Raw genomic sequence first — 12,414 nt, 5'->3', positions numbered from 1 at the left:
AAATCCAGAGAAAACAACATTCCAGGCAAAGAGGACACCATTGGAGAGTTGTGAGCAGTAGAATAACATGATCTAAGTTATATTTTAAAAGGATCAGTCAGGTTGCTATGTTGAGAAGGGACTGTGAGTGCAACAGTAGTGACCAAGAAAGTCCCTCAGCTTGACTAAACTTTATGTAGGTTTCTTTCTGATGACAGCCTCTTGTCTTTTTTCTTACAGCAATTACTTCAGAAAACTTGCAATTATGAATGCTTTCTCTGCTTCTTTGAGATGTAAATATTCTTGCAGCCTCTTGCCAATTTCACAACCCAGGAGCGTCTTTCTCAAGGACCTTGGAGCCATCTCTTTGAACTCTAATCATCAAGAAAGATCGTGTCCCTATTTCCCAGTTTCTGTGGGAGAGTAGGAGTCTAACTTTCATAAGCCTCAATTGGCAAACACAGATGGCTTAATCACATTGACAACCTGACCACTAATGTCTTCCTCTGTTGTTCCACCAGCTCTCCTAGTGCTTTCAAAGTCTCCTGCCTTTTGTTTCAACAGGGTTGAATTCAATCACTCTTCCCTATTGCGGTATACTTGAATAAAGTTTTATTTTGTCATTTTAACAATTGTACACTGCATTTTTTTTTAACAGTTCAAGCAGAAAGATCTACTTGGAGGCTACTGCAATTACCCAGGCAAAAGATGATAGTAGCTCAGTCCTGGGTAATAGCTGTCTGACTATATAGCTAATAGAATAGAAGAAATATGGGGTGTAAGAGAGCGGAATTGATTATGATTCTAGGTTGTTTGGTCTGAGTGGCTGGAAGGAAGGAGTTGCTACCAGCCATGATGGGGAAGGCTATGGGCAGGGCATGTCAGAATATTTGTTTGAACTCTCCATTTCTGAATTCATCTTGAGTTTTTGCACAATTAAAAGAAACCATTTAAATCTTCATATCTTTAAAGTCAACACTTTCTCTTTGTATTCACGTATTTCATAAAACACATTCTCACCATTCCTTTCCTAAATTAAGAAATGAGTTGCCTTCAGTGACTCAAACTGTTTAGTTTTATTAGATTTGGTGCCAGGAATCATTTTATTTAATTGCTTTTTATTGTGGGTTGTATAATATATACAACAGTGTATAAAATGTATTCCTTCAGTTTAAAGAATAATAATAATTTAAAAACACAACTGTTCTCTCATGTACAGTTTAAAAGACAAAAACCTTATCAATAACTTTGAAGATCTCATTGTGCTCTTCCCAAATATATTCCCCTCTTTCTCCACAGAGGTAACCAATATCTGAATTTTGTGTTGTTTCTTATTTTGCTTTACTTTTAAAGTGGCTTTAGCAATGTAGTGGATACTGTAGTATGTATCCAAATCAAACTTTCAGGACGAAGGCACTGTTTCACTATGGATACGTAGATAAGAACAACACGTTTTATACCATACATATATATGTATATATATAATTTTTATTACATAAAATTTTATTAAATATATATTAAATTATATAGTATTATATATATAATTTTATTAAAAATAAACGTTAAAATAACATAATTGTTACTTAAAAAAAAAAGGCACTCATTCCCCCTGCTGCCAGGAGTGTCACCTGACACCTCACATCTGTGTTCCTCTCTAGGAAGTGCTGGGCCTGCCACGGGAAAAAAGGAACTGTACGCCAGAAGACAGTATGTACAAGAAGGAGCCAGGAAAGTATTCATGGGAATGGAACTTGAGGATAATAAATCGTGAAGGGTAGAATATAAAGTTAGATAAGGAAGAGTTTAACAAAATGAGAGCAATTATTTATGATATAGGAAGTAACAACATCCTGGCAAGAAACTCTGGAGAGTGCATGACTCTTTTTGAAATCTTGAAACAGGTGATGACCCACACTAAGTGAAGTAAAATGCCAGGAGTGCCATGGCAGATGGTAAAGGATGGGAGCAAAAGGTTTATGGAAAGGAGCATGTCAGAAGGGATAGACTATGTAGGGCAGGAAAATCCACCAGCCAACTATGTTCCAAAGGAGGGCTTAAGGAACAATCTATATAGCAAAGCAATAAGCAATGTGATTGTGAGAGGGGTAACACAATTATTGAGAAGTTTTAGTGGATAATCTCTAGAGGCCAAGGCTAACAGGAGTGTTACTGTTACATAACTGTGATTTCTGATAGTAGTGAGATGATAGGCACTTCACCATCAATAGCAAGCTGGGTGCAATTATTGTAATGTGTAGCAAGGTTGCAGTAGCAACCTGAACAGTATAACCCTCTGAGATAGTTTGGAATGTTCCCATGCAAGTCTCATATTGAAATGTAATCCTCAGTGTTGGAAGTGGGGCCTGATAGGGGGTGATTTGATCATGGGGACAAATTTCTCTTGAATGGTTTTGCACCATCCCCCTTGGTACTGTCCTTGCAATAGTGTGTGAATTCTCCTGAGATGTTATCATTTAAAAGTGTGCAGCACCACCTTCACTCTTTTGCCCCTGCTCTGACCATGTGATGTGCCTGCTTCCCCTTCACCTTCTGCCATGATTGTAAGTTTCCTGCAGCCTCCCCAGAAGCTGAGCAAATGCCAACATCATGTTTCCTGTACAGCCTGTAGAGCTGTAAGCCATTTTAGCCTCTTTTAAAAAAAATATACAGTCCCAAGTATTTCTTTATAGCAATGCAAGAACAGCCTAATACATTTTTTAAGAGCCTAATATTTCTAGGGGCCGTGTTTATGAACAGTCAACAATAATGATGCTTAGTTTATTTAAACAACAACAAAAAATCAAGATAGGTGATTGGGAGGCTAAAAACCTGCCTCAATAAACAGGCACAATCTCTTGTCAATTTCCAGACTTGAGCCAGATCTCAGACTGAGAATCCACTGGCTGAAGAAGCTGAATTCCCAGGAAGAAGGACCCTGCAATCCCATGACAAATGTGTGTGGAAATAATTTCCCTAGTCTTTCCACATAAGAGACCCTGTGCACTGTGGTAACTGTGTGCTGGAGAAATGAGAAAACAAGACATTTTGAGGATTGTTGGTTACAGGGTTTGAAGAGACATTGATTCCAAGCATCACAATGAGTCCTCTGCTGAAACAGGGACATATAAAGGGCAAATAAAATTAATAGACTATTGGCCTTGTCTGGCTCACAATGAGTCTACTAGGTGTATAAATCACTCCATGTTTATTTCTCAATTCTCCAAATGTATAACTGGCATGGGTAGACTTTGTAGTTGTCAGAGACCTCACTTGGGATCTTTGGCTTCTGTGTGGGGTTAGAGCTATCATAGTGAGAAAGGCCAACTGGAAGCTTCAATACCTGATATGGTTTGGCTATGTCCCCACCCAAATCTCATCTTGAATTGTAGCTCCCATAACTCCCACATGTTGTGGAAGGGATCTAGTAGGAGATAATCGAATAATGGGGGTGGTTTTCCCCATACTGTTCTCATTGTAGTGAATAAGGTTCACAAGAACTGATGGTTTTATAAGGGGAAACCTCTTTTGCTTGGTTCTCAATCTCTCTTGCCTGCTGTCACGTAAGATGTGTCTTGCTCCCCCTTCACCTTTCACCAGGATTGCAAGGCCTCCCCAGCCATATAGAACGGTGAGTCAATTAAACCTCTTTCCTTCGTAAATTACCCAGTCTCAGGTATGTCTTCACTAGCAGTGTGAGAATAGACTAATACAATACCCCACAGCTTTTGCCATGAAAGTACATCAAAAGCATATTACATTCCTGAGGGACTGGCAAATATTGATGCCTCTCATTAAGAACTAGAAGGAAGGGGGTTATCATTATACCTCATTTAATTTACCAGTCTGATCCTACAATAATCAGTTGGACCATGACAGAGAAAAACTACTGCAAGCTCAAATATAACTAGGTCATATGTGGTATTCTGTCGTCTCAATTGCAGCTGCTGTGCCGCTGTATGTGGTATATTTGCTGTAGTAGGTTAATATAGTCTCAGTTACATGGTTTGTAGCCATCATTTGGTGAATGTATTCTTTTCCATCACCATCAGGAAAAAAGACCAAAAAGAATTCAGTTTTATGTGGCATGGATAATAGTATCTGTATTAGTCTGCTTGCACTGCCATAACTAAATACCACAGATGTGGTGGTTTAAACAGCAGAAGTTTATTTTCTCACAGTTCTAGAGGCTGGAAGTCCAAGATCTGGATGCCAGTCCAAGATCTGGTTTTTGGTGAGGCCTTTCTTCCTGGCTTGTAGATATCTGCTTTCTCACTGTCTCCTCACCTGGCCTTTCTTCTAGCACCCCTTGGAAGGACACCAGCCCTGTTGGATTAGGACCTCACCGTATGACCTCCTTTAATCTTAATTACTTCTTTAAAGACTCAATCTTCAAATACAGTCACATCGGGGCCTCAATAAAAAGGCTTTTCAGGGGACACAATTGAGTCCATAACAGTATCCATTTGTAGACTTGCCCCAAGACTATGCTAACAATTCCACCTTCTGTTATAAAATAGTCAGAAGGGATCTGAACTGTCTCCACATCTTATAAAGCGTCATGTTGGTCTACTACATCAAGGGCATCATACTAATTAAACCTGATGATTGAGAAGTGGCAAGTCCCCCCCCCCAAAAAAAAGTAAGTATGTGGGGTAATGCATAACTTAAATAGCTTGATTTAGCCATTCCACAATGCATATATATATATATATATACACACACACATATATATGCACTAGAAATATATACAATATATATGCACTAGAAATATATATAATTCTTACCCGTGAGTTAAAAAAATTAATTTTAAAAAGTGGCAAATATATTGGAGGCCCATGGTGAGATATATGTACTTCAAAGGATAGAAAATAAGCCCTACAAAGGAGTCCATCACATCAACAAGTTATTTAGGAATCCATGATAGAGGGAATGGCAGGACACCTCCCTAATAAAGGACAAAGTATTGAATTTTGCAATTTGTCTTGCTAAGAAGAAAGCACCATGACTGATAGGCTTCTTTGGGTACTAAAGGCATAAAATTCCACACTTGAGTATATTGCTCCAATCCATGTATCAAACAACACAGAAGTTTGCCTGCTTTGAGTGAAGCTTTGAGCAGGAAAGTATCTTACAGCATATCCAGACTGTGGTGCAAGCAGCCTTATGTTTGGACCATATGACCTTTGTGTTATTAAAGTGATCTATGGTGGAAAAGTTGCCATGTGGACGTTACGGAAAAATCCCAATAGGAGAATAACAATGAAGACCCGTAGGATCTGGAACAATGGCAAACCATCTGCATCAGAAAACTATAAACCATTTGAAAAATATCTCTAGAAATGTTATTGGGCCCTGGAATGATGGAGCAGTTGGCCATAGGGTATCAATGCGGCCAGAACTGTCCCTCACAAACTGCAGTTCTGTTGGATCCACAAAATCATAAGGACCATCAGCAATTAATATTAAGTTGGAAATAGAACATTAGAGATTGTGCACAAGCAGGCCAAAGTACTAAGTAAGCACACAGAAGATAACTAAACAATTAAGTAGACAAAATTGCCAGCTGAAATTAGCTAGCCTCTGCCATTGGTATTACTCAATGCTGGCACTAAGGGCTCAATAGGGGAGTAGCTGTGGAAGTAGGTATGGAAGATGAACTTGAACTTGGGGTCAACAATATAGGCTCACACTTACCAAGGCTGATCTAGTTTCACATGCTGCTGGGTGTTCAACCTATTAACAGAAATAAATTCCAATATTGTGCCCCAATGTTGCACCTTTCCTCAAGAAAATCAGCCAGCCACTTGGTGGCAAGTTAATTACAATGGTACACATTTCCACACTGGAAGGTGCAGTGATTTATTTAGAGTGAACTTGATGTATATTCTGCGTATAGATTTGCCTTTCCAATAATGTGAACAGCATTAGATAAGGGCTCACAGGTTGTTTGAACCACTGTCATGAGATTCCATAATCTCTTTGAACTAAGGGATCTACTCAATACAAAAGAATGTGTAATAGTGGGTAAATAACCATGTGATGCAGTGGTCCTATTATATACAGCCAACCTGAAAGAATGATGGTATTACCTGTGAAGTGAAAGCAAAGGTACTGTTTTGCAAATGATATCTGCGAGGAAGGGGTTTTATCCTCCAGAATGTCGTATACCCCTTAACTGATAATCATATGGTGTGGTATCCCCAATAGGTAAATGTCAGACTTCTTTTGCAAGATAAAGGCAGGGAAGAACACATATGCTACCCTGTTGACCCACTGGAAGGTTCCTCTGGCACTCCCCTGTCCTATTTTGATGGTAAGTGGACAAGTGCAGCAGCATTTGTAGCCTGGGACCATTTTCAGTGAGCGGAACTACATTGTATCCCACTGACTGTTGTCTTAGGTTTTCCCAGAAAAGAGAGCCACCTGAATCCTGGAGATGAGGCTTCCCGATGGGGTAAACTTACAATACAAAACAAGTGCTCTGATTTGTCCACTAGATCTCTCTCCAAGGCTGAGACACTAATTCCTCCCTCTGTGAGTAATGCCAGCCACTGATAGCTTACAGCTATGTGACTTTCCTGGAAATTCCCCTTAGCTGATGGACACTGCCTCACACAATTTTCACTCCAAAGGAAGCACTTGTTCAAGGTCCATACAATTTAATGTGGGATATAAAGGCTTAATTAACTACCTCCTTCAACTCGGGTCCACTCTCCATGGCCACCCCAATTCTAGAGCTCCCAATCATGGTTCCCTCACTCCCTTATAGACTTTTTTCTGAAATTATTTTCCAGTGAACTTTTGGCTTGTATTGTCCTCGGAATTTGTTTCCTTGTAAACCCAATCAAGACACAACCAATTACTGTGTTCCCAAATGAAAACTTATTTAACTTTGCATGATTTTGGACTTTATATGGATGGATGCTTGCAGTCTGTATTTCTTTGTGCCTTTCTTTTTTCATTCAATATTGTATACTTGAGATTCATCAATTTTGAATCATCTAATGACAGTCTGTTAATTCTCACTGCTGTATAATACCCAAAGAATCCATATACTACAATTTATGTATTCTTTCTTCTCTTGATGGACATTTGGTCCATCAAGACCATTGACCCACTGTGAGGCTCTTCTAGCTGTCCTATTTTGATGGTAAGTGGACAAGTGCAGCTGCATTTGTAGCCTGGGACCATTTTCGGTGAGCGGAATTACATTTTATCCCATTGACTGTTGTCTTAGGTTTTCCCAGAAAAGAGAGCCACCTGAATCCTGGAGATGAAGTTTTCATTTTTCTTTTGATATTATAAATAATGATACTAAAACATTTTGTACCCATGTCTTGATGGATACAATAGTTTCTGTACAGTATTGTAATGCTCATTCTCTTTGCAGCAACAGTAATCTTAGATTTGGATTGACAAGCATACAAATGAAAACCAATCAGCTTCACCCAGCAGCAAGTTTGAATGTAGCTTTTAGAAAAGATACGGGCAGCCAACAATGCATGCATAACAACAGCAAAGCAGAGGTCTCGTAATTTTCAGAAGCTGCTTCCTGTGCTCTAATCACTTTGTACTAGAGGATACTCACAGAAGATGTGGCTGAATGTGTGTGGACCACCTTAGTTAGCAACAGCCGTTCAGTTGTGATACAGCCTATCAATATTTATACCTTGATAGCAATTTAATCTCCTAAGGAATCTGTGATGGCTTCCATCTTTTTGAACCGCTGCATGCCAGCCATTCAATGAAGAATCTTGATGACCACGTATGTGGCTCAGTACATAACATCCTCAGAGGGATTCTCGTTTATCTTGGACCTTGTATACTCTTATACATTCCTTGCACTAGTGTTGCAAGGGATTTCAGTAAGGGTCAAAACCTCATATCTGACATTGAAGAAGAAACTACAGTCCAGCTGTTAAAACTTCCCTTTCAAATATAACAGTAGAATTGCTAGGGCAGGACAAATGTGCACATTTGTCTTTATAGGTACTGCCAAACTTTTCCAAACTGGATGTACCAATTTGCATACTCACCAGCAATAAATGAAATTTATTTTCCTTCACATCATTAATGATGGGGTTATTCACTTTACATAAATATTAGGCCATTTTTTTTCAGACACATAATATATACTCCTACTCCTGGAAGGTAAGAAGTTTAAAATAAGTCTTTGCAGAACAATGTTGTCAGGTACCAGCTTATGTCTACTATTACTGAAAAGAAGAGGTATTATTTTTAAATTCCAGTGACTTTTGCAATAAATCCAATTATTAGACACACAAATGCAAACAAATGTATGTAAGAAGGTACATGTATCTTACAATTTTATAAAGGACTGCTTATATTTCCTTCTTCTTATACAAGCCACAGGCAAATTTCTCTGAGGCCAAACTCAAACATTTACCATTCTATTGAAGTCCCAGAAGGTATACATTCTGAGATACAAATGAGATCTTAGAAAATTTCTCCTGATTTATTCTTCAAATGTCAATTACTTGTGGTAAACCAATTTTATTTCAATTCTCAGTGGACTAGAAACAAATAAAACACTTTACATTTAAGTAAAGAAATGTTGGTACATATATTTCTAACTACAGAGGGAATATTGAAAGGAAACTGTACTTACAAATTGCATGCCTTCGCCATTTTCTATGTCCTATAGAGCTGGATGATTTGTCAGTTAACAAAATATAATATACCCAAACTAGTATTTTAAAAATATTTTCAAAAGAGAAACACTGAAGAGTATTAATGCTTGAGAAAATAAATGTATTGTGAAAGAAATTGTGATTTTTTAATAGATAGGCATTCTTAGTTATGTAGGTGTTACTTCAATTGCTTTTCCCTACTTATATAAGAATAATATCTACTGAAGTTCTAAAAGAGATTAGATACATTATATAGCATAATTACTAGATTTCTAAAAGACAGCAAAGTCAGTGCATGCTGAGGCTGGTGGTTCTTACCTTTTAAAAATATTTTCCAAAAGAAAATGAATTTGAAAAATCTTAATTGAGTAAACTAATAATTGGCGTACTGTTTATGCTGAGTAAAATTATAACCCTAGGACTAACAAAATCTTTACCCACACACATGAGAGAGGTTAATTTCTTACACGTTTATCTTATACTGTTTTGCAATGAATACATGGCAACTGGGTAGATTTCTCCCCCAGTGGCTTTCCTATGTTTGTTTTGAAATTTTTATTTTGCATATTCATTTTGAAAAGGTAATTTCTAGCCTCCTGGATTTTTACCACTGATAGTATATCAAAATCCAGTTTGATACCTGTTATTAATACTGTCTATTTTTAATAAGGAAATAGTATTGGGCAGTGACCAGGGGATGGGCAGCAGTGTGAGGGAGGATGGAAACCATGTGTAATGAATTAGCAGCAGAAAAGATTATGTGCAGAAAGGAATAATTAATATGATCTTGCTCATTCCTTCAACTTATTTACTACATACCTGTTAGAATCCAGGCATTGCACTATGTCTGGTGTTATAGTGACAAGCTAAAGCAAATATGTTCTTGGTTGTCATATAGCTTACAACCTAATGGAAGATCACTATTTGAATAATCACACAGTTGCAAAATTACAGATATAAGAGCTTGAAAGAACAGGAGCTAGTTGCTATTAAAGTATATAACAAAGGAATCTGACCTATATTAGGGTGGGCATGATGGAACATTTCCATATAAACATTAAGTTTAAGCTAAGTAAGATATAAATGATAAGTAGGAATACACAGGGAAAAAAATTCTTAGGTGGAAGACAGAACCTTCCAAGAAAAGAAAAGCGTGTGAAAAGATTGTGATGTGCCAGATACTGATAAAAGGCTTTTAACTACTAGAACAGGGTGAACAACAAGAAAAGTAGCTCAAGATAAGGCTTGAAAGTCAGGCAGAAACCATTTCACACAGGACCTTGGAGGCCATGTGAAAAATTTAACCTCTATTTTAAGAACAGTATGAAGCCAGCGAAGACTTTGATTGTATTTTCATGTATGTTAGTGTATAGACCAAATTGCTGTAACAACAACAAAACACTAATATATTGGTTCAAACAAGATTGAAGTTTATTTTTCTGTCCTGTATAATAGCCTGAGGTAGATAGGCAGCTCTCTTGCAAAAAGCCATCCATTGACCCAAGCTGTAAGCCACTTTGGCATCTTTATCACAATGCTTCCTTATTTCCTCCAGACTTTTGTTTCTAGTGAGTAGGAAGGGAGAAGAGAAAGTATAATGCAAAGGTCTTTTGTCTTTAATGAGATGTACATGACACTTCCACTCATATCATATTGGCCTGAACTAAGTCACATGAGTAAAATATTAATTTTCGATATAGGTTGTTTTCATTTTAAACTGTTTAATGGCTGCTGCATAGGCATTTACCCAAAGACAGCTAAGAGCAGGGAAGGCATAATAAGCATTTTTTAATTATCTGAAGCAGAGCTTAAAAATGGGTGACATAAATATGAGTTAATCAGAAAATATAGCAATAGTCAGGTGTTGACAAGCCCTAATAATTTATAGTACCTGTTTCTGAAGAAAGTCTTCACTATTAAGTGTGATTTGACTATAATTCAGTTACCATTTTTTGCATACAACTTAGAAAAGTGTGCACCAAAACTGACATATCTATGAAGCATTGACATTGAGATAGTCATCAACGAGACAGCTACCAAACAGAATTTGGGGTGAGAATTGAGAAGGACTTCAAGGTTCTTATTAGTTTGACTGAAAGGTATCTTGGTTCTGGTGAAAGCTCATTTGGGAAAAAAAAATGAATTCAGTTCACTCACTAAATTCAATAAACAATTACCAAGTCCCAGTGCTGAGTTGTTGGAAAATACAAAGAAGACACAATTTCTGGGAAGATATTTGTGTGACTAATCATGATAGTGAATAGTTATAATGAAGTATGTGCGTGATACTGTAGCTGCACAAAATTTATTTAGAATTTGTTATTTAGAATAATAAACTATTTTAAAGAGGGCAATTTATACTACAAGGAAGAGAACATGGTTAATCTGGGTTATGAAATACAAATTCCAAGTTGTCCAAGGAACAATAAGAAAGCATTTTAGTTAGAGGGAATTATATGTGTTAAGTTGCAAACAATAGAGTTGTAAATATTTATTGCATGTGTATTATGAACTAGGAACTTTTTTAGTTTTTGGAGATAAAACATGAATGATATCACCAAAAAAATCCCTATCTTCATCAAACTTATTTTATAGTTGGGGAGGGACATAATAAACAAACTAATGAAATTGTACGTCAGATTAGCATTTTGGGAGACTGAGGAGGGTGGATCACTTGAGGTCAACAGCTTGAGACAAGCCTGGCCAACATGGTGAAAATCTATCTTTAGTAAAAAAAATAAATAAATAAAAATAAGTAGTATGTCAGATTAGAAGTGCTATGGAGAAAAGAAACATGAAAGGGAGACAGAGAGTACTGTGGCTGGAAGAACAAAAAATGGTGGTATTTTGAAGCAGTGCATTTGGAGTAAGTATAACTGATAAAGGGATGTTTGAGGAGATAGCTGAAGAAAGGGAGGAAACGTGTCAAACTGCTATGGTGTGTATGGTGTGTGGTGGTGATGGTGGGAGGTGTTTCAGGAAGAACAGTAACTGCAAAGTTTCTGAGGCAAAAATGAGTTTTGATACATTAAAAAGATAACAAAAACAGTGTCATAGAAGTGGAATTAACAAGGATAAGAATGGAAAAAATGAGCCAAGAGGGCCAGCAGGAACTACATCATGTAGGGCCTTACAGGTTATTGTTCAAACTTTGGCTTTTACTCTTAGTAAAATGGGAAACTATTGTACCCTTGGAGTGATATGACTTAATTTAGGATTGAAAAGTATCTTCACGGCTTCTGTAATGAGAATATACAGTAGAAAAGGAAAGGTGAAAGCAAATAATACGGTTAGGAGGCTACCAGAATAATCCAACATAGCCTGTTTGATAAAATGCACATTGAGATGCACAAAAAGAAAATGAGCATAGAGAAGTAGGTCAAGGTCAAATAACAATGCTCTTGTATGCCATGAAAAGAGATAAACTTAGTCTTGTAAGATGAGGAACTATTTCAGGATTTTAAGAAAGATGATAATTTGACCAGGTAGCACCAGAGGCAAATTAATCCCAGTCCTGAACTATAGCCCACACTCCCAGTATCGTTATTTCTGTCTTCATATCAGCTTTATTTCATATATTTATATTTTTTTCATTCAGCAAGAAACATAGCTGGCAACAGATCCTGGTCTCACATCTTACACTGTTTTTATTTAGGGTGCCTAACCTCCATCTTTTCTGATTGGTCTTGCACCAGAGGGCAGGGTCTTCTGATGGGCAGCCTCCACTGAAACACATGTTTGGGGTTCTGCTTCTTCCTAGGATATGGTAAAGTTGGAAAGAAGG

General features: G+C 37.3%; 1 long non-coding RNA gene across 1 annotated transcript in view; it reads left to right on the top strand.

Annotated features, from left to right (window-relative positions):
* Positions 1–1,702, top strand: part of LOC129060457 (uncharacterized) — a 29,884-nt gene extending 28,182 nt beyond the window's left edge. The window contains exon 3 of the long non-coding RNA XR_008527195.1: positions 1,638–1,702. This is a non-coding gene — a long non-coding RNA (uncharacterized LOC129060457). The remainder of the gene's footprint in view (positions 1–1,637) is intronic.
* The last annotated feature ends 10,712 nt before the right edge of the window (positions 1,703–12,414 follow it).

Source organism: Pongo abelii, chromosome 6, assembly GCF_028885655.2.
Source record: "Pongo abelii isolate AG06213 chromosome 6, NHGRI_mPonAbe1-v2.0_pri, whole genome shotgun sequence".
In the NCBI taxonomy this organism is placed as follows: Eukaryota; Metazoa; Chordata; class Mammalia; order Primates; family Hominidae; genus Pongo; species Pongo abelii.
This window is presented reverse-complemented; position numbering and strand designations above follow the sequence as displayed.